Source organism: Crassostrea angulata, chromosome 3 (genome assembly GCF_025612915.1).
Source record: "Crassostrea angulata isolate pt1a10 chromosome 3, ASM2561291v2, whole genome shotgun sequence".
Taxonomy (NCBI): Eukaryota; Metazoa; Mollusca; class Bivalvia; order Ostreida; family Ostreidae; genus Magallana; species Magallana angulata.
Window position 1 is genome coordinate 36,186,445 of NC_069113.1, and position 25,024 is coordinate 36,211,468.

At 30.3% G+C, this 25,024-nt stretch overlaps 1 protein-coding gene and 1 long non-coding RNA gene across 5 annotated transcripts in view; both read right to left on the minus strand.

Moving 5' to 3' along the window:
• LOC128178796 (uncharacterized) overlaps positions 1 to 25,024 on the minus strand; it is a 48,299-nt gene that overhangs the window by 21,660 nt on the left and 1,615 nt on the right. The window lies entirely within an intron of this gene.
• On the minus strand, positions 1,367 to 8,100 carry LOC128178809 (uncharacterized). Of its 3 annotated transcripts, none has more exons than XR_008242995.1 (4): positions 8,050 to 8,100; positions 7,828 to 7,885; positions 2,622 to 4,120; positions 1,367 to 2,394 (listed from the first exon to the last, which is right to left on the minus strand). It is a non-coding gene; the product is annotated as an uncharacterized LOC128178809 (long non-coding RNA). The 3 variants fall into 3 exon arrangements; XR_008242997.1 differs by having other exon boundaries at positions 2,622 to 2,738; positions 8,050 to 8,078; XR_008242996.1 differs by lacking the exons at positions 7,828 to 7,885; positions 8,050 to 8,100 and adding an exon at positions 5,812 to 7,780.

The window sequence follows — 25,024 nt, forward strand, 5'->3', positions numbered from 1 at the left end:
CCCGGGGACCATTTGAAAAAAACTTGAATCTGTCTAACAATTCTTCCACACAAGTTATAGAATATAGGGTTATTGAATAGAATGAATTTCTCTGTGTATTTTTAAAGTTTTTAAAATAGACCTTCCTTTTGTGCCCCCCCCCCCTCCTTTCCCCCCAAAAGGATCCTAATTTGAACAAAGAAGATGGAAGAATAAGATGGGGCAACTGCCCATTTGGTTTAGTCGTAAAATACAATTTCAAATTTAATATTTTTTCAATTAAATATATTTGATATGCTATGATACAAGTTTACAAAAGGGTAATTTTTAACTATATTCAGCTTGAAATATTTCAAAAAACGATAAAAAAAAATCTAAATTTTTGGTATCGAACCCACAACCTAAAAACACAAGTTATATAAAGTTACCTAGTGCCTGGTGCTCTAACCACTGAGCCATTTCATTCACAACAAAGTGTGTTGTTTAAATTCTGTATGAGACATTGGCCACGAATTTTCGGACTTGCATTATTATTCTAAAACGTTCAATTGCTGGGCTACAAAATGGTATTTTTAATGTATAGTGGGTCATCTCTCCACATTTTTGTTTATTAAAACCAGTTTAAATTCCATTAAACCGCATTTAGACTATGACAAAAATATGGAGCTCAGACCTACTCTATAAGATAAAAGGCATTGAAGTTATAAAATTGACATTATTTGGAGGTTTTAAATCAACCTATTGCAAGTATTTGAATTATTTAAGGGTTACAAACCTATGTTACATTAAATATACATTGTTTTTAATCATTTAAAAAAAATCAGTTTTATTGATATTTTAATTTTGCAGTATCTAATCATTCCTTATATAGGCATTTTACACGCCTTATTCACCCATCTTCTTTGAAGCTACACTATCTGAAAATGATTAACACAGGCTACAGCTAGTCTGGCCAATTGGTTTTCGATAAAAATTTTCTCTCTATATGTTTATTTAAAATTTTGTCCCACCCCTATTGTGGTTCATCCCTACCCCCGGGGATCATGATTTAAACAAAGTTGAATCTATACAACCTAAGGATGATTCCATAAAAGTTACAGCTTGTCCAGTCAATTGGTTTTGAGAAGAAATATTTTTTTAAAACGTACCATTTTTTCATCAATAATTCTTAATAAATAAATGTACCTTTTAAAGGGGACCGAATATTGACCTTTGACCTGATATCTTAAAAGAAGGCAAAATATACGCAAGAAAATAAAACCAAACTTTTATTTTTATAACACAAACAAAATTCACATTTTGATAAACACAAACATCTCACAGCTTGCTGTTTCTAGTTTTGGGTTTTTCATCTTTATACTACTATAAAAAACACCCAACAATTAAAAAAGTTCTTGAAGTATTTATTGATTTGTATACAAAACACAAACAATTTTATCATACACATCACACAAACAACTTTCTTACAATTTATCATCAGTTCTTTTTTTCTAAATCCATATGACTTATACAATCAATATTTATGACTTATAAAATTCTGTTTTCAAGATTTTTATCAAATTCCAGGATACAGATTCTTATTGTACATGTTGTTATGGCAAAGATTTTTCGATTTTCAAAAAGGTTTAAAAGAAGCATTTTTTAACTGATGTGTTTACACATTAAAGATATTTCCATTAACTTCCAATATTTTGAAAGATGAAAATATTAATAGCGTTTTTAAATTGTATATACCTACAGTTTTTATAATACAATACTTTAATATCCATCAAAACTAATTCTTCATTATAGATAAAAAGCAACAATACCAGTCATTTCCAAATAATTAAGTCTACAATAATGTCATATCTGCTTCAGAATTACAGCATTTATTATTTTCCCCTTTATCTCACATTCAAGTCACGAAAAATTCCTCTTATACATAAAAACCATATCACATATTTATGATGCGTACATTATATTGATGACTAGATATATAGTAGTATACACAGTTCAGATATCACTCTTAATTATTGCTTTGTACATAAGTTAAAAAAATTACCTTTATTTAAAACAATTACTAGAAGATACATAGAAATGCATAAGAATTAAAGCTCTTGCTTCAAAATGTACTAAAAGTATGTATATCTATAACAGCTTAGGATATACCAGTCAATCTTATTTTAACTTAATGAGACTTGTAGAATTATAGGAAATATTTCATTGTACTGATCTACTCTTAGCTATATAGAGAAACTTTGTGTCTAAATCTCTGATTTGATGTTTGAAAAACAAATACTATTATATGTATATCTAAAGTATACTTGAATATGTTATAAATTTTAATATGTCAAGTACATGTATCAGTACTTTGTTGCAGAACAGAAAAGCTCAGTTTCTCATCAGATGTTAACTCGTTTGAAGACAACAGGGGGTCTAAAATGTAATGATGTATATTACATTTTTATTAAAATCGTGTATGATTTGCATTTTTAACTTTTTTAAACTATTAAACGAAATTAATCCGTTATGACAGAAATCAAATATTGCATTTTGGTAAAAAAAAATTTAAATTCGATAGTTTTATGTCAGCTGCGTAGGATTAAAGGTTCAAAATCTTTTTCAATTATTTGCTTATCTAAGTAATGAAAGTTAATTTATACCTTTTTCAAACATATCTAAGGTAGACCAGCAAATCGACTGACAGCGGGTCATATCATGGTAGGTTCTACTTTTTTGACAATGCAGATTGAAATTAAACGTCTACATTGTATGTATATCTAATCAAATAAATAGATACAGTGAACATTTACCAATCTATTTTATAAAATATAAATATACTGGGGGATTGACTTAAAACAAATAACTATCAAGACATCAAAAAAATCAAACTCAAAAAACATTTATATATTTATATTATTATGTTTTGCCACGAGGACATAAAACTGATTTTCCTTACACAATTGTCTATGTCATTTCATTTTATTCTCTTTATCAATACTTTGATTAAATAATTTTACATCTATTTTATATATTTCCAAACTAGTGAGTTTATTCAAGCTATTACTAATATGTTAAGACATCTATTTCTTTCTGTTATGAAATAAGAAGTCGATCTGTTATATTATGGTCACTATGAATGGTTTCATCTTGGCTAAATGTTAGATAACTGTCTTTGTCTTTTGGCAAGTGTACAAACGTGACAAATCATATATCATCCGTATATGTTATAATAAGATATACATCATTTATTATTGCAAACTGTTTGACGAAATTAACATTAAAAAACCGTTTCATTTATTTGAGTTTTGTTAGAAAAAAATTAACATACATAGAAAAATTCCCACAACAGCCAATGTCGAAAAGATACATCTGGAGATAAAGAAAGTACTTTTGTTGTTCGCTTTTCTTATATTTTTCAAGTAAAAAAAACAAATAGGCTTTTGAAATAAAATAAATTTATCTACATCGTTTTAGTTTTTTGTATTTTGTATCAACCAAGTAAAATAATCTCCCAATTAATTGCCCCAAAACACTATCAAAGTTTTTTTTAAGCTTAAGTATCAATTAATAGTTGAAACAATAATTTTACTTTTAGCAGTTTCTTATTTTGCTGATTCTGATCTTGGCAGGTGGTATCAATTTCTTATTACAGTCCTTAAAGGGACATGGTCACGATTTTTCCCAAATTTAATTTTTCTGTTTTCATTACTTTCAATGCTTTAGGAAAGCATTTTTAAAAATCAAATGAAATATAAAAGGTACAATATACCATTAAAAATGTTTTTCAAGCTGATTTATCTATCTTCTTTTTCATTTTAAGCATAAATAAACAGTCCCTTGCGTTTAAATCATTCATTTTAGGTCTAAAATAGGAATTTTCACTTCAACATTCAAAATGTAAACAAAAGTCCTGTTTACATAGCAAAGAATTGCAAGCACTGTTACTCGCTTATAACTCAAAAAATGACACTCAAATTTCGGTTGCCTATTAAAATGCCTTACTAGAATATTTTAAACAATGAAATCGGAAAATTAATTTTTGATCAAAATTGTGACCATGCACCTTTAAGAGCTCATACTACATGTATATTAATGATTTAATGTTTACATAAATAATGAAACGAGTTTCTCAGCATTAGTTTCTCGGTTTGAAATCACCCTGAAAATAAAAACAATTTGATAATAAAAAATATTCTATATAACCTTTTATAAAATTCGATAAAAACGCCAACATTCAACCAATGAAATGTATGGTTGTAGAAACTCTTATACGTTAATCATATAAAACACTTTTTACACTCTCAAGTATTCTACCATTCAATATGCATTGATGAATAACGATATTCTTATCCTTGTTAATTTCAGTTTTAATAAATGCTGTTTAAAATCAATTTTTCTCTTCTTACATTGGTTTTAAATTACTCATAAATGTTTACTTTCATCTCAAATTTAAATGTTTACTTTTAAAAACAACAACAAAATAATTAATTAAACATGTTTCTGATAGCTTCAAGTTAAAATAAAAACTCACTGAAGACAAGTTATAATACAGAACTCTTTACAAATATCTAAATAGTAATGTTATTCATTATTATGCCTCCTGTCAGTTAGTCGCGATATATTCAACACTCATCTATTTTCACATAGTATGCAAAGGATTTATATAGCGTAAGCATATTATGCCGAAATAGAGCACGGCAAATGTTTTCAACGTATATCTTACAAGCGCTGACAGCGAGTTTCGAACTTACGACGCCAAAACAGTCCATCCCAACGCGCTACTGCAACGCTGTATTAGCCGATAATATTTCTTATGGTATATATATATACGACTGACATCAAGCAATTAAAATTATTCATCTTTCCAAAAACACTTCATTATTGACGATAATTTTAAAGTTAAATTTTTTGATAAACTTTTTAACAGATTGATTGAAAACTTTTCAAACACATTCTACATGAGAATCGCAAAAACGCTTTTTAAAATGACGCTTGATAAAGAATGTACAAGAAAAAAATTCAATGAGATTTCGTCTTCTAAACATTTCGAGTTTTCTCAGGAAGGTCAAACGTCCTCCATTTCTTGAAAAGAAGATAAACCTTTGGTGACTTTTATTGTACAACAACTCGTTGATTAAATAAACAATCAAATTGATTGATTGATTGAAAAAAAACAACAAACGCTTGCTTTTCCGGTGATTATTTTTAGGGACTAGTCAACACTCAAACGTCAAAATTACTTATAGTAAAGCACGTCAGTATATTCAACAGTCGGCATGATAATAATAATAGTGTTGTGTTGTGCATGTACTATGCCAAAACAGTAGTCAGGGTTTGATAAATAGTGCATTAACCTCGATCCGGCTCGTGTACTATTTATCAAACCGTGACTACTATTTAGGCATAGATCCTGCACAACACAACACTATTATATGAATATGGTTGGGTATCGTTAGAGTTCGAGTTTATGCTTTAGTTATAATCATTTGTTTTACATGTATCTAGCTAGTATGAAGCTTTCTGCTTAAACGCGTTTATGATTGTTTTTCTCTGAGAATCCTTTTTTCTGTATGTAAGTACATATAAGTTTTATGTTTATTTATAAAATATATATTTTATTATTATTATTTTTTGTGCACTTCATAGTGAATGATTTTTAATTTGGTTGTAATGTCCAAAACTATGTCACTGATTCATTTTATTGATCATACGCTACACTACAATATACAACAATTGATATGTAAACTATCTGCTACATGTACAAAATCATAAAAATGCATTGTCATTTATTGACAGTGTTTGTTAAAGTATTTATGAAACGGTAACTATTTGTTAAAAAGATATTCGTACGTAACTAAAACACTTGTACAGTTTCTTTCGGCTTTCAAGTAACGCAATTTTCGATTTAATTTCAAACACTTCGGAACTGAAACAAAAGAGACATTTTTTTTAACAAAAACAACAAGCATTACGTTAGACTTGATTTTAAATTTAAAGTGAACATCCCTTTTTCGCATGTTAGGTTTTCTTTTAGTTATCAAATGGGGTCGCAAGCTATCTTGCCTTAACTATTCATTTATGTAAGATTTAATTGCTTTGTATCCAGGGTATTCTTATTAAACACTTTTTTATATTCTTTTTTCCTATTTCAATAGATTTTATTTTTCTTATTTTTTAAATAAATTTTCTAATTGTGAATGAAATGTGTTTGAAGTCCACATATATTGTTTTTGTACATTTTGAATTTTCAACATTGCAGATTATTACAGTATGATTGCCTTTTTTAGTACATCACCCATCAACACAGTCTGTGAAAAAACTGCAAAGGAACAGCGAACCCAAAATATATTTTCATCATGCATAAAACATCTTTTGTGTTTTTAACAATTAACAATTTTCACTATCGATATTTTAAAAATGATTAAAATTGATAAACTACAAAAATAAAACAAAGCCAATGACTTTTTCATTTGCAATTGAGTATTTGATATGCTATTTTGCTAACGTAGACATAACCAATCTAACATTTAAAGCCTAGATTCAAAAATTCAAAAACCCTTTTACATAATAACTTTGAACTACTTTAAATACTTTAGTCTCCATCGATCAAAACTTGCAGTAAAGCTACTGCAACCTTTATTATTAATATCTTTTGATTTAAACATCGCTGTTGGACATCCAGAAATAAAATCAGTACAATTATAGGAAATAGGTGTAGTGCTTGTTCCGAACTCATAACTGTAGACAGGACAGTTTCCTATAGATCGTCAGCCATGACAATGATTTTAACAAAAACAAAATAACAAACTATACAAAATTAATTGTCATTTCTATCTCATAAAAACCATAACAATAGCTTCATTTGTGATGGAAAACAGAGAGAGAGAGAGAGAGAGAGAGAGAGAGAGAGAGAGAGAGAGAGACTACTTGACTCAATGGGTACACTTCGGCTTCAAAATTCTACAGTTTCGTTGAGAAAAGAACTTGGCAAGCAATGATATATTCTTTCTTGTTCCGTTGGAATACTTGATGTCAGATTATGATAACAATTTAGTCTTTTGGATGCTTTTATGCACTGGCTTATATTTTTAGGATCTGGACAAGAGTTCACTCTGTATACCCACTGGGGCAAAGACAAACTTTGATGATGAAGCATTATCAACTACAATAGCAGAATTATCACTAGATAGCAAAAGGTTCTTGTTCTTAAACAATAAGCAGTTAAATTGTGCGTTATCATTAAACATGAAGTGACATATTCGCTTTGATAATTTTAATTTTCTAAATATATATATAATTCTTGTTAAAAGAAGAAGTTCTCAACATGGCTTAATTATACTATAGATTATTGTGTACACATATAGCTAGCTATTATTCCAATTTACGACCTATACTTAAATTAAAATGAAATCATTAGATATTTCAGCAGTTGCGGTATACATACATGAAATAAATTAAGTCAGCGTGAATCCCCCAGCCATGCCGTCGGGGCACTCACAACTACATGTATCTTTATTTTAAAAAAATGATAGTCATTATCATGAATTCTCGAAATAATATTTTTAAAAAGTATGCTTAGGATAATAAGTTGATGTGGTATATACTTTAGGCTATAGCTCATATTATCAGATTTCAAATATGATCAAAATTTGATGCTATACATGATAATTTTGGGACATATCTGGTTAAATTCTTTAAGTATGTCAGGGAAGTCTTCTCCAATGCATGTAGTATTTGTTCGATACATGTAACATTACCGAAAAAATCAGGAAGATTTAAAACTTTGAGTGGCGCTTTTTAAGATGTTATATGTAGAATAAATAGACATATACCGTATATATTTCTCGTTATCAAATCCATACTTACATATTTTGCATAGCGTTTCAATTCATTAAGCTGAAATTTGGCATCTTAGCCTGTATTACTAAAAACAAACAAAAGAATGGTACATTTTATTGTCATTATGTTTACTTTTTTCAAAACGAAAGTAAAAAAAAATACATTTTGAAGTAATGATAAATGTAATACTTTCTTAGGGTGAAGCAAATCCCATCGTTATCAAATTCATAAGAAACCACATGATTTTACCATTTGATAAATTATAGTTGTTAAAAAACATGTCCTATCTCATTGTTTTGCTCCATCACGTGATATGTGTAACTATGGTGGTCTATATCTGTCTTCATATTTCGGGGTAGGGGGGGGGGTGGTTTGCTTTCTTTTGATGTCTATATTCGTGTGATATATATGTTGCTACAAGATACAAACCTCTCTGATATAGAAAAATGACTTTGCCATCGGGTATTTAGATTTATCATTTAAAACTTGTAAAACGGTACTTTGAAGGTATGTAAATTGGAAATAAATAAATCTATTAAATACTTAATGATGACAGATTTTCTCAGTTCAATGTCATGTTTATTACAATCCTAAAAAAATGTCTTTGTTTCATACGCACACTATGTAATGAAATAAGAAAAATAGCTTTGGCATCTAGGCATTAAATTTTAATTACATTTCTCTTAAAAACTTTTCTCTAAACTCTAAACAAACCAGACTTTTTTCCCCTAAAATAATTGGCCAAATACACAATATACCAATACAAAAAACTACGACTTTTTGTGTTCATGAAAGTAAAAAAGGAGAAACTTAAAGGAATAACAATTCAATGAAAAAAGTGGAATCAATACATTTTAATCAAATGACGTTAAGCTAACCAATGTATACATTGACACCGATATTGACATTGATGAGTAGTCAAATATTAACCGCCAGACTCATGAAAAACACATGTCAAGATTTTTCTATTTATGTCGGTAATCTATTTTTACCTTTTTGTGGATCATGGTCTCATCGAAAGAATACATAGCAATACTCTGTTCCAATACATCCTCGATTCACATTTTGCTTACTTACTTGATATTTATACATACCTCAGGGTTAAACAGGTGTTCATTTAAAAAAAACGAAAATACTGCAAGAATTCTTTTTTTAAACTATCCCTCTAGCTGATCAGATTACAATACACGGCTAAAAATAAAGGACTCTGCTGGGATTTTCATTGCAACAAACATGAAAGTACCCAGATGATAACGTTAAAAAATTGTGCGAGATATTCCGAGTGACTTCCGAATGGAGAAAAAATGAAAACATTTTCAATTATCAATATCCGTAAGAAATCAGTCTTCGTCCCTGTGAATTTTCGGAGTAAAAAATGGCTATGTGTTTATCAACGTATATTGGACAGTTTCCCTTCCATCGATTTCGACTGTATTTGTTTCACATAAATGTGTTTTTTAATTAAAAGTCGTCCAAATGTGACGAAAACAGAAACTTTGGACACAATATATTTTTTTTTAAAAGCGTTAAAAAGATTTATCTGGAATCGTGTCATTATACATTTAAACATACTTAATGTACAAAGTATGTTTCAATAATGGTTATTATTTCAAAGATATGGTGTTGGAAAGACATTAAAGATGTGATAATAGGATAACCCATGAATGTTCGAGAGCTTATTTCCAACCGGGTTCTTTTAATGATATACAAAACATTGCTTTAAAAAAAATATTTAAAGCAATACTATTTAAGTTTGTATCAAATATGTTGGCACTGTGATAATTACACCATGGACAGCGCAAAAAATACTGAGTATACATACATGCATGATGAAATTTATAATATGCATATAATAAAATAACATACTGTCTATTATTACAACATAATACCATTTTATCTAAAATGTCCTTCTTTTTTTTTAAACAAAACCTTTTACTTTTGATTCAAAAAATCTTTCTGTTGGAACATTTAATATGAGATGGTAAATAGTTCATTTCAGTCTTTAATACCATTGTAGTAAAAAGTGTCGACTTGACATGCGTTGACACAAGTTCTAAAAAATCTTCATTAGAGTTTGCCCTAGCTGCAGGTCTGTAGCTACCGGTCTGAAAAAATTCGATGGACGACCTGGGAGATACAGTGCCTCCCATAGTAAAAATTTGCAATTTACGGCGCACAAAAAAATGAGCTATGTTTGGACTGATTAACCTTATTTGCACACAAATTCTGTGAAAACAGTTAGTAACGTTAAATTTTTCAGGAAATTAACTAATGATTTTATCACTTTAATTGCCTCAGACTTTCTTTTAAACATGCTAACCGACCGCGGAAAACAAAGTATATTAATTTACGTCGAGAACAAGAGTCGCCATTTTAACGTGTAAATATCACTTTACGAGACTGGTGATGTTGTTCAAAAGAATATTAGCAGATAACGACCCATATTGTCATTTTTGGTTCTAACTGTACATAAGTTTACATCTACAATATGTTTTTTGATTATACAATTTTACAACCCAGACTCGGGGACATTTTTTAGTTAAACGTACTTTGTTAACTCTGGTGCTTCTTTTGTAATATATACGTTTTCTAGTCTAAGGTTGACACCAACCTTGTGTTTTCATTGCTTAATATTTCTGTTCCCAGTCTTTTTATTGATTGTATATATGTTCATTGTCTGTCATTTATTCTGATATGTCTCGAATAAATGACCATTCCTATTCCAGTTACCCACGAGTTACTGTTACGATTTTATAGGAGGGGTCAAAAAAACATAAAGAATATTAGAGGCAAGTAAAGTGACGCTTTCTGTAGTAAAATGTCCGATGAATTTTTTGGAATCAAATATTTGTACAAAATGTGTTTGGAAATAAGGTTAATCAGTCCAAATCTAGCGCAATTTTTTGTGCGCCGTAAATTGAAGATTTTTACTATAGGAGGCACTGTAGCTCTTAGGTCGTCCATCCGGATTTTTTTCAGACCGGGAGCTACAGACCTGCAGCTAAGTTTGCCCTAAGTTTCGTACAGATATAAAGGACTTTAATTTAAAATTTCATGTATATAAGACGGTTCATTACCAAAATAGATATTATATACACATTTTAGTCTAAGCTTTAAAATAAACAGATTAATTTTAAGTTTAATAATATACTTGCACTTTAATGACGTCAGTTGTAGAAATATTTAGTTCATTTTCATTCATTTTTCTTAAAACGAATTATTAACAACTTACCTAAATAAGATTACGCAAAAAGTAACGAATAGTAATGATCATTTTAAAAAATATTTTTAAAGGCAGCGATCGGCTACGTTTACCTTGCATTAAACACTTTAATGCATAGCGTATGCAAAGGATAAATGAGTAACTACTTTCAAATGAAAATATCTAATAATTCATTTGTATTTCATCGCTACAAATCACAACAAATTGTGATGATCGGATTCAATATTGGACAAGACAGAAACGCACTATGATGGGTGGTGTTACATATGTATAATGTTCCTCAAATTGTCACGACCATGGTCAGACAGTATGTACATGTATTTATTGCGCTGTTTACAATCGTAACTGTAACCGTTATATACTCAAACTTGAGCGTAAAATATTGTAATTTATCTCATACGTGTGGTGTATATTATCCGTGTGATAAACCTTTGCTATATCAAACGGGTGATGCTTTATCAAATACTTCCGGTCCGAACTATTTTTGACACAACCCCTCGCTTTAACGCTTCAGTGACCTATTTTCGAAGATTTGCTAGTACTTTCAACATAACTATATCTACTTTAAAAATTAATATAAAATTGATTTTGTCAAAGATTTAAATTACAAATATGAAGGAAAACACATAACTGCGTAGCACAGGCGTCGGAACGGGGGGGGGGGGGGGGGTTAGCTCCCCCACATCTTTTTTGCAAAGTTATTCATAACCATAACCACAAGACCCTTTTTTCTTGTTTGTCAAGATTTTTGATAAATTTAGCCACTTCCAACTTTCAATTTGCTTTGTGAAGTTTATAAAACTGCAAATTACGTTAACTATCAAGGAGTCCATCCTGACGACGCGATGAAAACAGAGCGCTCTGGTTGTGTTTATATACATAAACTTACCGAAATAATGTTTCATAAGACTTTTATTCCACCACCAGTAAGCATCCTTAATCACTGTTTTCAATTTCGAATCATAAGCTAGCCTAGTGTTTGTTTTATTAAACATCAACAACTGTTCCTCGTTCGAGTTAATTCAAACTAACGAGCATTCGCAACTTTGTGCATGTCAACAAACTTGATCATTCAAATCTTCTAATCGGAATTTCCATTTTATCAAGTGAAAAAGCTCTAAGAAAAATTATTTAGAGCTAAAAAATTATTTTAAGGTTTATTTCAGTGAAACTTTACATTAAAACAGTTAGATTTATCTCAGGAATGACGTACTAAATTGTATTGCGCAAGGTCACAATAGCCGCATAACACAACGTTGCATCATCGTTTATCATCTTTGAAAAAAAACAATTCGGGTCACATAAGGGACTGTCTCAAAAGCTTCATAATATAAATCAAATTGTATGAGATAAATAGAACATCTATAATTGTGTGATTTTATATTTGCTTTATCCAACTCGTTGAAATGGTTATATTCGCTCGGCAAGCCTCGCGAATATATACACCATTTTAACTCGTTGGATAAAGCAAATATAAAATCACACAATATAGATATCCTCTATTGGTGCATTTTTAATATATCGCATTCTGACGGATACGAACGCATTCGCACGTTTCGATGTTCCAAAGTGAAGACCAAGATTAGAATGATTGTGTAAGATCACATTCGATAGTTGTGACTTGAGATGATCCACAGAAGCAAGAATAGTTTATGTTTGTAAAACCTCATATAATTTGAAAAAGAATCTTATAGTTCCTATTTTCTTAAATCAATAAAATGATGGTAAAAACGACTTTAATATCATTATTCATTCAAATTGAGTTTTGTAAGACGTATTGATATAAATATTCAATTAACGAGGCCGGGTCTCATTTGTTCTGTCCTATAATTTTGAATGAAATTTTGAACATGAATTTCTATTGATATAATTATTATTTAAGATAAAAAAAGATAAGACATTTACAACATCGTTTGTTTAAGGGGTCATTATAAAGTTTGTTAATTTTTAACATAGGACTCTATGGGATTTTGCTTGAAATGTATCAATTTTGCACATTTTTTTTTTACATTTTTTTTAAACTTCTGCCCTAGAGAATTCTTTTTCTGTTCTACATATTAAAGTTACTGCTAAAAGGCATCAAATGGTCAAATAAAAAAAACCTTTTACCTCCTGGTTTGTTGAAGGGGTCTTATCAAAGTTGGGTTTTTTTGTATGCCCAATTTACCAGATTTGTCAGATAAAGGCTTTTTTTTATTTGACAAATGTGGAAATGGTGATCTTTATAGTATTATTAAATCATTCAGACATAATTTAGTAATAAATGAATACATAACATAACACATTAAGGGTCAGTGATATAAAATACATGGTTATTGTCTTGAAATATATGAATTAAGCTATATTTAGGCGGGTTAAGAAAACGGGACAGAGGGCTGGGCTTGCTGAACCCTCTTTACCTTTTCGACCGGAGCCCAAATATAGCTTATACTTCGAGACATTCATGTTTATTACACAATATGATATCAATTTTGCTCGTCAAACGAGCTATTTTCAACAAATTTGGCAGAACATCTGCAGTTGAAACTATCACACCATGGCGTCAACCAAGCAAAAAGATAACGTCACAGTACAAATGAAATGCTGCGCGAAAGCGTGCGTACTCGATCTGTGCTCAGCTTCGTTAAATGTATATTCTATACGCATCATTATCCTTTATTTATTGATGTGTTTGAATCATGTTACGTTTTAATGTTTGGTAATCATATGTATGTTTATAATTTAAATGTAATCGTCATTTTTTTTTTTATTTTATAAAGTGTAATGCTTTATTTCAAACATATTCTTAATCTAAAAAAAAGAATGAAATATATCATCATTGTTAAATAATTCAGATTTGTTTTATTGTTTTAAAAACGGTCATATTTATTTGAATTTAAATCACAAACACTAGATAAGTTATAAAAGAACTTACGAGTTGAATCATTGATATCTGTCTTCGTGAATGTTACCTTGCTCTCTGGTGTCAACGCTACTCTTTAGATATAGATCAATTCATAAGTTTAATATAATATATATTTTGAAGATCTTAAATATCAATATTTTAACTAATAAGTAAAGGGTATTTACAAGGTAGTGATTTTTATAGTTGTGGCAGCAATTGCAGTCTTTGTTGAGCTTGGACTAAAATGACAAATTTCAACAATTATGTAAACAGTCATTTATTTTTTATTTTATTTAATATTTTGAAATTTTTCATACTTCTAAAACAAATTGTTTTTCCTTTAATAGTAGGTTGTATTCAGCGTACTTATTTTATCAATTAAGAAATTAGCACATGTTAATTTTCAATTTTTTTACTCACATGACTGATAAAATTTGACATTTTCTGTCAGCTTTAAAACAACTGAACTCACGGTCAAGAGACAAGCACTCTGGATCTAAACATATAAAAATTATGAATTCTTATTTACATATAACTAAAGCAATGAAACAATAACTCAAAATACCTAGTTATTAACGGATATTATTTGTATACGTGGCATATTCTTTAACTTTTCTTGTTTATAATTAAGAATGAATATATATATATATATATATATATATATATATATATATATATATATATATATATATATATATATATATATATATGGAATTTGGATATAATCAAAACAGTTATTTGATCGAAATAGTTGAATCGCGTCAAGTTGTCAGGCGCGGATCATCTAATGAAACTTGATGCGAAGCGAAGCGTCTAGTTTTATTTGATATTAATCCGCGCAAAGAGACGTGATTCGACTTTTTTAATCAATTGTACATACTTTTCCTTTTGAACTTAACAAGTTTTAATGGAACTCTTTTAAAATGCGCTTAAACACATACTTTATTTACTGTGTACTACGTCATCAGTGTCAAAAAGTGGTGATATCGATTCAAAAAACTAGTGTGATGGTCCGAAAAAATCAAACTAACAGTATCAAGAAAAAAAAATGATGAGTACATATATAAATTATTTGTGTTATGTAAGAATAGTGAACTTTTCTCAAGGTTTCAGCGTCAAATAAACAGTTTATCCTATATTAATTAACCAACATACATAATAATTATAAAGTTTCTATTTATGTATCTGGTTTATTTGTCAGTAAATATAAGCGGAAACCGGAAAATATCCATGAACAACATGTCAGTACCAAGACATGGAGTAGCTGTCTTTTTTTCCTTGCTTTGACGATAATTATGAACAACTTTAATAAGTATCCTTGTAATTTTCGGGTTGAATATCTTACTCTTTCTTCCCTGTTGCTAGTGAGAACAAAGTTTACGTTATATTTAATTTAAAAAGAAATTTCCTTCAAAACAAGAAATCTACAGAAACGGCATACCTTCACACGAGTAGTTAATATATAGGTTTTTTCATCATTTTGATAAAATTATGATCAAATTATTATTAAATTCAATATATGTCCAATCAAAACTCCAAATGCGACGAAAATCTATTTTAAAAAACACTGAACTTACGTTTAAATACTTCTTTGGAGAAAAAAACCTTGTTTGGACACCCTGATGTAAAGCTAATACAATTGAAGTATGTTGGTTGGGTGTTATGTCCGTATTCATAATTGTAAATAGGGCAATGTCCTGTTGGTTAAACACAGATAATTTCATCAACTGAGTATCGCTCCCATATTTAAAACATTGTTATTCATTATCTGACCAACACTTCTTACTTGTAATCAAATCAATGTGTCTGAATATCAGGCTTGGGGTAATGCTAAATGTAATGGTAATGCATTGCAATGCATTACATGTTTTCAAAGTAATGCTAGTAATGTGTAATGCCACAAAATTAGCATTACAAGTAATGGTAATGTAATTCATTACTTTCCAAAATCTAGTGTAATGCTGGCATTACATGGCATTACTTTGCATTACTATGCTTATTTATCCATGTTCACGTTAAAAAATGTGATGAATAAATGAATAGTTGAAATTTAATTTGAATATTTTTTTTTTCAGAAGAAAGAAATAATTCTTGAGATAAAAATGTTTTAATTGTATTATCAAAAAAAGATTTTTAAAAATTCATTTTTGGATTGTTAATATTACTAAATATAACAGCACATTTTTAAGAGTGTTGTTATTAATTTTTAACCATTTAAACAATTTACTCCAATTAGTTTGCACTTCAATAAGAAATGTGTCAACAACACACTATGCCCCCCCCCCCCAGGATAATCTAAGTATCAAAACAATCTATTGTTATAAGAAGTGCTAAACACCCCAATCCCCTTCCCTTCGCTATGTCCCAATAGAATAGGAGACAGACATGCACCTTTGAAAGCAAAATGAATGCACTGTCCATCCATGATGAAAATCAATATCACTTCCAATATTACAACCCATTTGAAAATTATTGTGCTTACTCATTCTCTCTCTCTCTCTCTCTCTCTCTCTCTCTCTCTCTCTCTCTCTCTCTTGTATATTAAGTACACTGTACATTAGTTTGGACTGATAGAAAATACAAGATTCATGTATTTTTTCTATTATTGCACTTATATATCCTAAGATAAAGATCGTCAAACAGTACTTTTCAGTCCAAGCTTCGACTGCTCCTGTAAAACATGTAATTAGTATAGCTGGGAAGATTTTCAAACTAACAGGATGCAGTGAAAAGATGAACCCTTTGAAACTTCGATCATAAAGTGCAACAGCAATCTTTTGTCTTAAAGTGTCCTCAGTAGAAAGAAATACGATCAAATACAGTATCTTAAGAAATATAACCCGGAAAAACCATCTGTTTATGAAATAATACAATTAAGTGTCCAAAATTATAAAGATTTGTGTAATCTGGGGAAATATCTCTATTTAGCTTTTGATAACCGCAACATTATTCCATAAATTATTTTTTGTTATGCATGTAATTCTGTGTCTCTATTTCGTATCCTACATTGAATCATGCCAAATGTCTATAAATATCATTTTACTTATGTAATATGTTGTTCATAATGCCACAAGATGATTATATATTGAGCAAATAAAGAATGACTCTTGTAAAGTCATTGAATTTGAACCTGATACTGAGCATGAACCTGTAGATATGATAAAGAGTGTTTTATATTTGAAACATTTGCAAAAACTCTTTATTAGCTTTACTTTTTTAAAACAAAGTAATGGTAATGGTAATGCATTACTTTACTTATGTAATGGTAATGTAATGCATTACTTCAAGAAAATCAAGTAATGGTAATGGTAATTTAATGCCCAAATTCATGAAGTAATGGTAATGTAATGCATTACTTTACAATGTAATTCGCCCCAAGCCTGCTGAATATAATTAAACTAAAAAACTACTTTAAAAACCGACAAAAATCATTTTCTTGCGTTGTGTTGATATAAACTTCAGTTAACACATACATGTATACTAGTACATACTGTCTAGTAATTTGAAGTGGTCAAATGCATGTTAATGCAGATGGAACCATAGAAAGCTGTGTCAATTTATGGATTACAAAACTAAATTTTATCTATTTTACAACAATCGACATTATAGATATAATTTGAAAAAAATTATAATGACATTTAAATTTCAGTTTTATAAACAGGTTGAAGTCTACCCCAACATTATTTGAAAGTTTTGGTATTTTATTTTGATTGCATACTACATTGTTATCATGTTATAAAATCGTCAGCAATATATTTTCTTTCGCCTCACATAAGAAGTTTTAAACAATGCTCTAGTAGCTGTATCGTGACATTAAAAATATAAACATTGTCAGATAGTGAAAGTTTTGCATAAACAACAGAATGTCGTTGTCCTAAACATGTAAAAAGATTTATGTACCTGACAAATCATTTAAGTATATATACATGGGAAAAGATTTTCTTAGTGGAGGAATCAAAAACTTTTAACATACGCACATATTACTAGAAAACATGAATGTAAGGTGTACTCATATTTGTAAAAAAGGTTTTAAGGTGGCTCGACACACCAGTACATTATTAATTTACAAATTTCAAATAATTTGATTAATCAATAAAGAATAATTTTATATATAAATGTGATTTAACAAAAAAGAGACCAGTGTCGGCTTTCAATTATTTTAAATGATATTCCGAATAGAACCCGAAAACATCGTTTTATCTGCAAACAGTATATTTTAGAGCTAAAAATTTGGTATCAATTGACGCACAGTACAATTATCTTTAGAAATAAAAACAAACAAAAGTCAAAAACGGCCAAATAAGCATAAGGTATTATCATATTTTGCAGAAAATATATTATGAAAATGACAAAGAAAAATATTTTTTAAACCTATGGATGTAATCTAACTCGCATTATCGCATTAAACAATTGCTTCATGATCTTATTTCATCAAGAAATTCAAACGAAACTATGAAATTCAAGAAGTGGGGAAAATCTCATTTTCGAATCAATCCCGTTTGTAATTGAACTAATCCCGATCAAAATCATATAAAGTTGAATTTTATAATAATAATAAGTCTGCAAAGATCCAGATTGTTTAGATTGTAAATGGTTTATTCATAAAATGTATCAATTTCTTTGAATAAACTGCAATGTTTTACTAAAATTTCAATTTTCAAATAACTCTCATAAGGAACAGGTTTTTTCAATCGTGATCAGTTCAATTTGAAAAATTGCATTTTTTTGGGGTCAAATTTTGCATTTTTGTTACAAATCTTTGTAAAATATCATTGCTTAATAAGTACTTTATTTATTTGTTATTCTTTAGAATAAATCTATAGATTTAAAAGATATTACAGAATAACAATTTCAAAAGAAATGTGTTTCATTGAAAAAAAAATATAAACCTGACCCGATAATCTTCGGTATATTTTTATTGATAATCATATTATGCATCAGTTGAGACCAAATTTTAATCTCTAAAATACATTGTTTGCAGTAAAAAAAAATATTTCCCATTTCACTGATAAAATTTACAAGACATATTTATAATAATAACTAAAAGCAGATATCGGTTTCTTAAAAAAAAGTTCTTTATTAAAATTTTGGTGTGTCGAGGAACCTTAAAGAGAAAAAATCACTAGTAAAAAAATATTTTATTTCTGAGCAAATTTGATTCCACTGAAGTCCAAGGTCCAAAGTTCACTGTCTGGTGTCAATGAATTTAAGCTCTTTAAAAATGTTGTAATAGGTTTTAAGCAGACAAAAGTATTTAACACATACAAGGAAATTATTTGAATTATGTGTAGAGTACCTGGAGATATGGGTATATTTCTTCCACAAAATTCTACAGTTTCGTTCAAAAACGAACTAGGCATACATTGATACACATGTTTTTGTTTGTCACTGTCAGTTGAAGACAGATCATGAAGGCAATTTAGTGATTCGGATGCCTGCATCCATTGACTGATATTGGTAGGATCTGGACAAGAGTCTACTCTATAAACCCATTTGGGCAAACTAGCACCATTGCATTGCGTCCAATGTATCAAAATAATCTGAAAGAAAGAAAAAATGTTGGATTGTTTCAGAGAAACAGTGATTGTCGATAAATTGGCTCCAATTGACGTCAAAAATTTTTTTTTTAAGTATAGATGATAAAATGTCCCTTACGATAATAATTTGTACAGAATAGTAAAGGAACAGGGACGTGTATACTATACATGCCCGCTACGAATAAAAAGAAATATTTTTGACGTCAAGTGCATGTGAATGTAAGTAATTGTAACATAGATTGTCTTCTCTAATTTCAATTTTACATTTCAATGCCATAGATAGTAACTTACAGATGTGATCTTGTCATTTGTAATTTAAAAAGTCAGTACATGTACAGAAGGATTGCTTCAAAAACTATCAATGTATATTTCTTTAGTTACTGTTTGCAAATCCACAACATGTTTGAAAAAAAAAATAAATATCAGGATAAGTAGATTAACGAAAGAAATTCTTTGTTATTAATATTTCAGAAGACGTTGACACCAAAGAATTAGGCAACTGCACCAAGCAGAAAACTCAAATATACCGCACTCGAGAGTCTATATCAGAACTCCAAGGAACTTGGCGTCTTATTAATTACCTACCTGTAAAAACGCTAGAACAACTATTCCAGGCATTGTTGCTGAGCTAAAACCAATTTAAAGATTACAATAATTATATAATCAAAGCAACAAATCAACAATAGTTAACATCTAAGAAACAAGCATCATATCCTAGCAAAGTATCAGCTGATTTCCGAAAATGAGCTCGCAATGAGTTGAATTTGGATCTTAATATAAAATTTTACATGCAAGTTTATATTTTCTATCATCTTCGCTAGCCAATGTTTTCTGATCCGCAACGCTTCTCACAAACCCTTGGCATCTATCGGGATTTTTTCCCTGGATTCGACCAATTAAAAAAATGCAAAGCATATCTGATTTAATCAACAATGTTTCCTACTGTTTATTCACGAGTGTCTCTAACACGAATGGCTCAAAACCCTTATTTTTCTAGTCTTTCTGTTTGAGCCTTCATGATGCATGTACAGCGAACTACGTAGAAGCATATAATTAATAGATAAAGTACGAGTTTTCGTGAATGTTGCAGAATAACCTCCGAAGTCGAGAAATGTTGTTTAGAAATATAAAAGCCGAGGCGAAGCCATAGGTTTTGTTAGTAATGAGTTTACAAGTACATCAATCGCAGACTATCGATCGGAATTCAATGCAGACGATATATTTTTCGATAAATGAATTACACATTTACATTATTTATGAATTTTTATTTATTAATTTAGATAAATGAATTTTTTAATTAACGTATTAATTTGTTTTTTTTATTTGGACAAACAAGCCGTGAAAATGTGTTGGAGAAGGGTCTTGGAACAACCACAATTAGCTCTTTGAAATAAACATTAAAGACAATACACATATATCGCTCTTAAGGACACTAACCCGTGTCATCAATGTTTTTAGACGGAGGCTGTATAACAGCCTCCGTATATTGTGATTGTCTTGCCCTTGACGTCAATATTGTGATTGTCTTGCCCTTGACGTCAAATAATGAGAATTCCCTTAGCACCATCTAGCGGTGGACGAAATACTAAATAATTATGAGATTCAATGAATAAACATGGTGTGCTTCTTCGTTCGCGTATTATCAATTAATCTCCCGCGGAGACGTATCTTTCTTTTCCACTGCACCCCCCTCTCCCGCAAGTGTTTTTGGAAGTGTGTTTAGAGTGTTGCACTTGAAAAAAAAATAGATAGCATTGACATGAAATCTTTTATATGATACAAACAATATGAATCATTAAAACTGGTACCATGTTAATGAACTTGAGTTCTCTGCAAATTCAAAATAAATAGCAAAATTAAGATCATGTGTTTATTGTGTCCGTAGTATTAACCTGAGAGAGAGAGAGAGAGAGAGAGAGAGAGAGAGAGAGAGAGAGAGAGAGTTCTGTTTAGAAAAAGAAGTATACGAATTAAACTGATCATAATAAGAGAATATCTGTATCGACGACACTCAGTAATCAAGGTACCCCTTCTGTAAGCTAGGATGGGGGGTAGGGGTGGTTGTACGGTTAGACGAAGTAGTTTGCAATTTAGAGGCTATCTTTTGTCTAGCATAGGTGTTGGTTTGCAAGTCACTATACACAGGAAATATAATGATACTTAATCTAATTACACAAGAGTAATTCAGGTTGTATGCATTTAATAACATGTGCAGTTTCCCATGTTGTTTTGTGATGCAACATAATTTCCTCCTTCCTTTTTTGTAAAAAAAAAAATAGACACCTTTAAGTAGTAATGTAGCAAACTTATAAGGTTAAAAAAGAGAACAACAGTTATTATTTTAATATTTTTGATGTCAACCTTAAAGAAAAATCCTCGCGCAATAATACTAGACCGCTTCGCGAATATTCTAACATGATAAGCTGTAAACGCGCTGTTATTCCTTTAATAATCAAAGTACTGAAGTACTGAAAGCCGGGCTCTTTTGGTGTGTCTTTATGCATATTGTGTAGTAAAGACTGAAAATAAATAAATCTCTCTCTCTCTCTCTCTCTCTCTCTCTCTCATGCTTTTGATGTCGGCAAAGCATCAGAGAGCGACCACATTTTGTAAGCGGCTATAAACAAAAAATATGTCTGTCTAGTAGAAGTTAAAAAGTTCAACAGTTGCTGCCTTGAATTTTGCAACAAGCATTATATATTCAATCCCAATTTCTTCATCGCGCAGCAAAGTAGTTCATGGAAATTCATGCGCATTGTATGTGTCCAAAATGCATAGTAATGTTTTAAAAATACGTTATTATTAAGAAAACTAGAAAAGATACACAATTCATTCGAAATTAAAAAAAAGAAACAAAATGGCAAACACTTTTGACAAAACGTGGCTCTTTGTGTAACTATTTGGTATAGCGGAAGCTTTACCTTGACGCTGTTTGGTTTTTTGTTTACTTGTGCTATTTACAGTAACATTGGCAATTTGCCTGCCTATAGCCAGGACTCTGCTTTCAGCAGAGCCCGGCTAAAAAATCATATATTGTCATTAGTTTAATTTCCTCCAAAATGCTGCCTCCGTCTGATAGTACTTTCAGTACTTTGATTTTAAAGAGCAAGTACTTTAGTTATAAACTCATGATCGACTCGAGTTTGGTATGTGTTTAAGATCTGATAATTTATTGATGGCGTTCGTGGTATATTGTAGACTAATGTCCGCGGCATCTATTTGATCTCGGCAATAACTGTAGTAGAATAGGCGTTGACTCAAGAAAAGTTTCTACGTAACGTTTTGACTGCCTTTGTCCAATTAGATTGTAGTAGGGCGGAGTTAAGACATTACCGCTCGTGACTTAAAGCTGCTTGGTCCAATCTTATATCAAATTTTATGCACGCTTTTAAACGATGGCTATGCTTAGTATATGTATAATAATAGACATTGCAGTAGTTTTACCCGTCAATTATGCCAAATTGTAATGAAGAAAAATACGTACAAAATTTGCTAAAAAAACAAACGACATTAAAAGGTACAGCGTTATTTCGCCTCATGTTAAATTTCACCCCTGACGACGAGACGGGTATGGCTGTATTACTAATTTGAAATCGCTTTAAATAAAGGTCGAAATGATCAGACAAATTACAAATAAACATGTGTACGTTTTGTTTGCTAATATTTCTAAAGTTTGCTTTCTTTACAATCGATGCATAGCATGCGGGTTGAATAACCCCAATCATTCGGGGGACGAAACCAAACGGTTTCCTTTTCCAAACATTCCCGTGATGCATTTTGGTTTGTTTTTTCGTTTGCCCAAAGAGAAATTATTTTATTTACTTTGAATATTTTTAACTTTGAAAGGAGACTGATTCTGCTGGTGTAAATAGGAGAAAGTCCATAACTTTCTAAGATAAATGATTTGTATGAAAAAAAATTTGATACTGTAATTACAAAAAAATCGGACCAAGCAGCTTTAATTTGAGAGAGAGAACAATAGTTATAAAGTGACAAATCAAGGTCAAGTATATCCTATAAATTTATGTTTTGTGTTTTGTCTTTCACCAAAGAACGGTGTTCATATATAGATATTGGAATGAAGTAATGTAAAACATCGAAGATAGTACGATTATTTAAGAAACTGCTTTTCATATAAGTATTACCGGTAGTATTCTAATAAAAGTATGCCGAATCTTCCTGGAATATATCATAACTGATCATTCGTTCGCATTTCATAATATTAAATACCCGTATTCCCAAACTTAAGTTGGTTAGTTACGTCTTTCTTATACATGTACATGAAGACACTGTTGTCGACGGCCAAAGAAATTTTCAAAATCGTTCTTTAAAACGTTTTAAAGTTACACCAATAAAGGATATACATGTAATATATAGATCTTAATTTGTTTGCCAGTTCATAACTAATGATGATTTCTTCATCGGCATCACCTATAATTTACTAAAATCTCTCTCTCTCTCTCTCTCTCTCTCTCTCTCTCTCTCTCTCTCTCCAAGTCACGAGCGGTAATGTCTCAACGCCGCCCACCTACGATCTTATTAGACAACGGTCAACTAAAACATTACATAAAAACATTTCTGGAATTAACGCTTACCAATCGCTTCTACGTAGTTCGCTATATCATTCAATGGTGCAATAACAAGTACACCAGATGCATGCACTCGTAATCGTAGATTGAGGATTTACCAACTGTTTATTGCTACAATTTTTCACCTTTCGAATGAATTCGATCTATATGTAACAGTATACAATTATTTAATGCTTGAGCAGTCAATAGACCAGAATATTTTTCCCGAGGTGCAGGGAACAGCTCAGTGTGATCTATTGCCCTCGGCCGTTGGCCAAGGGAAAAAATTCTGGTCTATTGACTGTTCAAGCATTTAATAATTGTTTTATTACCTAATTCCTTTTTAAGTTTTCCGGGTTTACAGTTTGCATATTGCAGATGGTTTTCAAGCCATTATGCAATATACTAACAAAAATTTCATGTTTTACATGCACCAAACTTGTTGCATGCATTACAACATCTCGATTTAATTTTAGTTTACACAAAGAACCCATTAGATTTTAAATAGTCTTTCACCTTATATGAGGCTTTAAAACTGTTGATTAAAACTTATTTGATACTCCATTTTGATAACATTGAATTTGGTTTCACCAAGTACTAAAAACAGCGTCTATGTAAAGGAATATACATTCCCTGAGAAAGGATGTAACATTATATAAATAGTGCCTGTTTGGGAGGGTAACAGTTGAAATTGACACCCCGAGAAAACCATTGTCAACCGACGCGGGTGTCAATTTCAACTGTTATCCTCCCAAACAGGCACTATTTATTTTGTTATACTGAATGTCTTTTTTAAAAATTTTAAGAAAATTTTACTGCTTTTATATAGGAATAACGTGAATTCTACAGCGAACCGTACGCGCATAATTTTCGCGCATGTAACATTTTTTAATATTACCCGTTGCCAAGTGCGTTGCTAACGCTGAGGGTAATAGTAAATATTATTAACTGCGTCTTAACCAATCAGATTTCAGTATTTAACATGAAAGTATAACAATATAACATACACGCG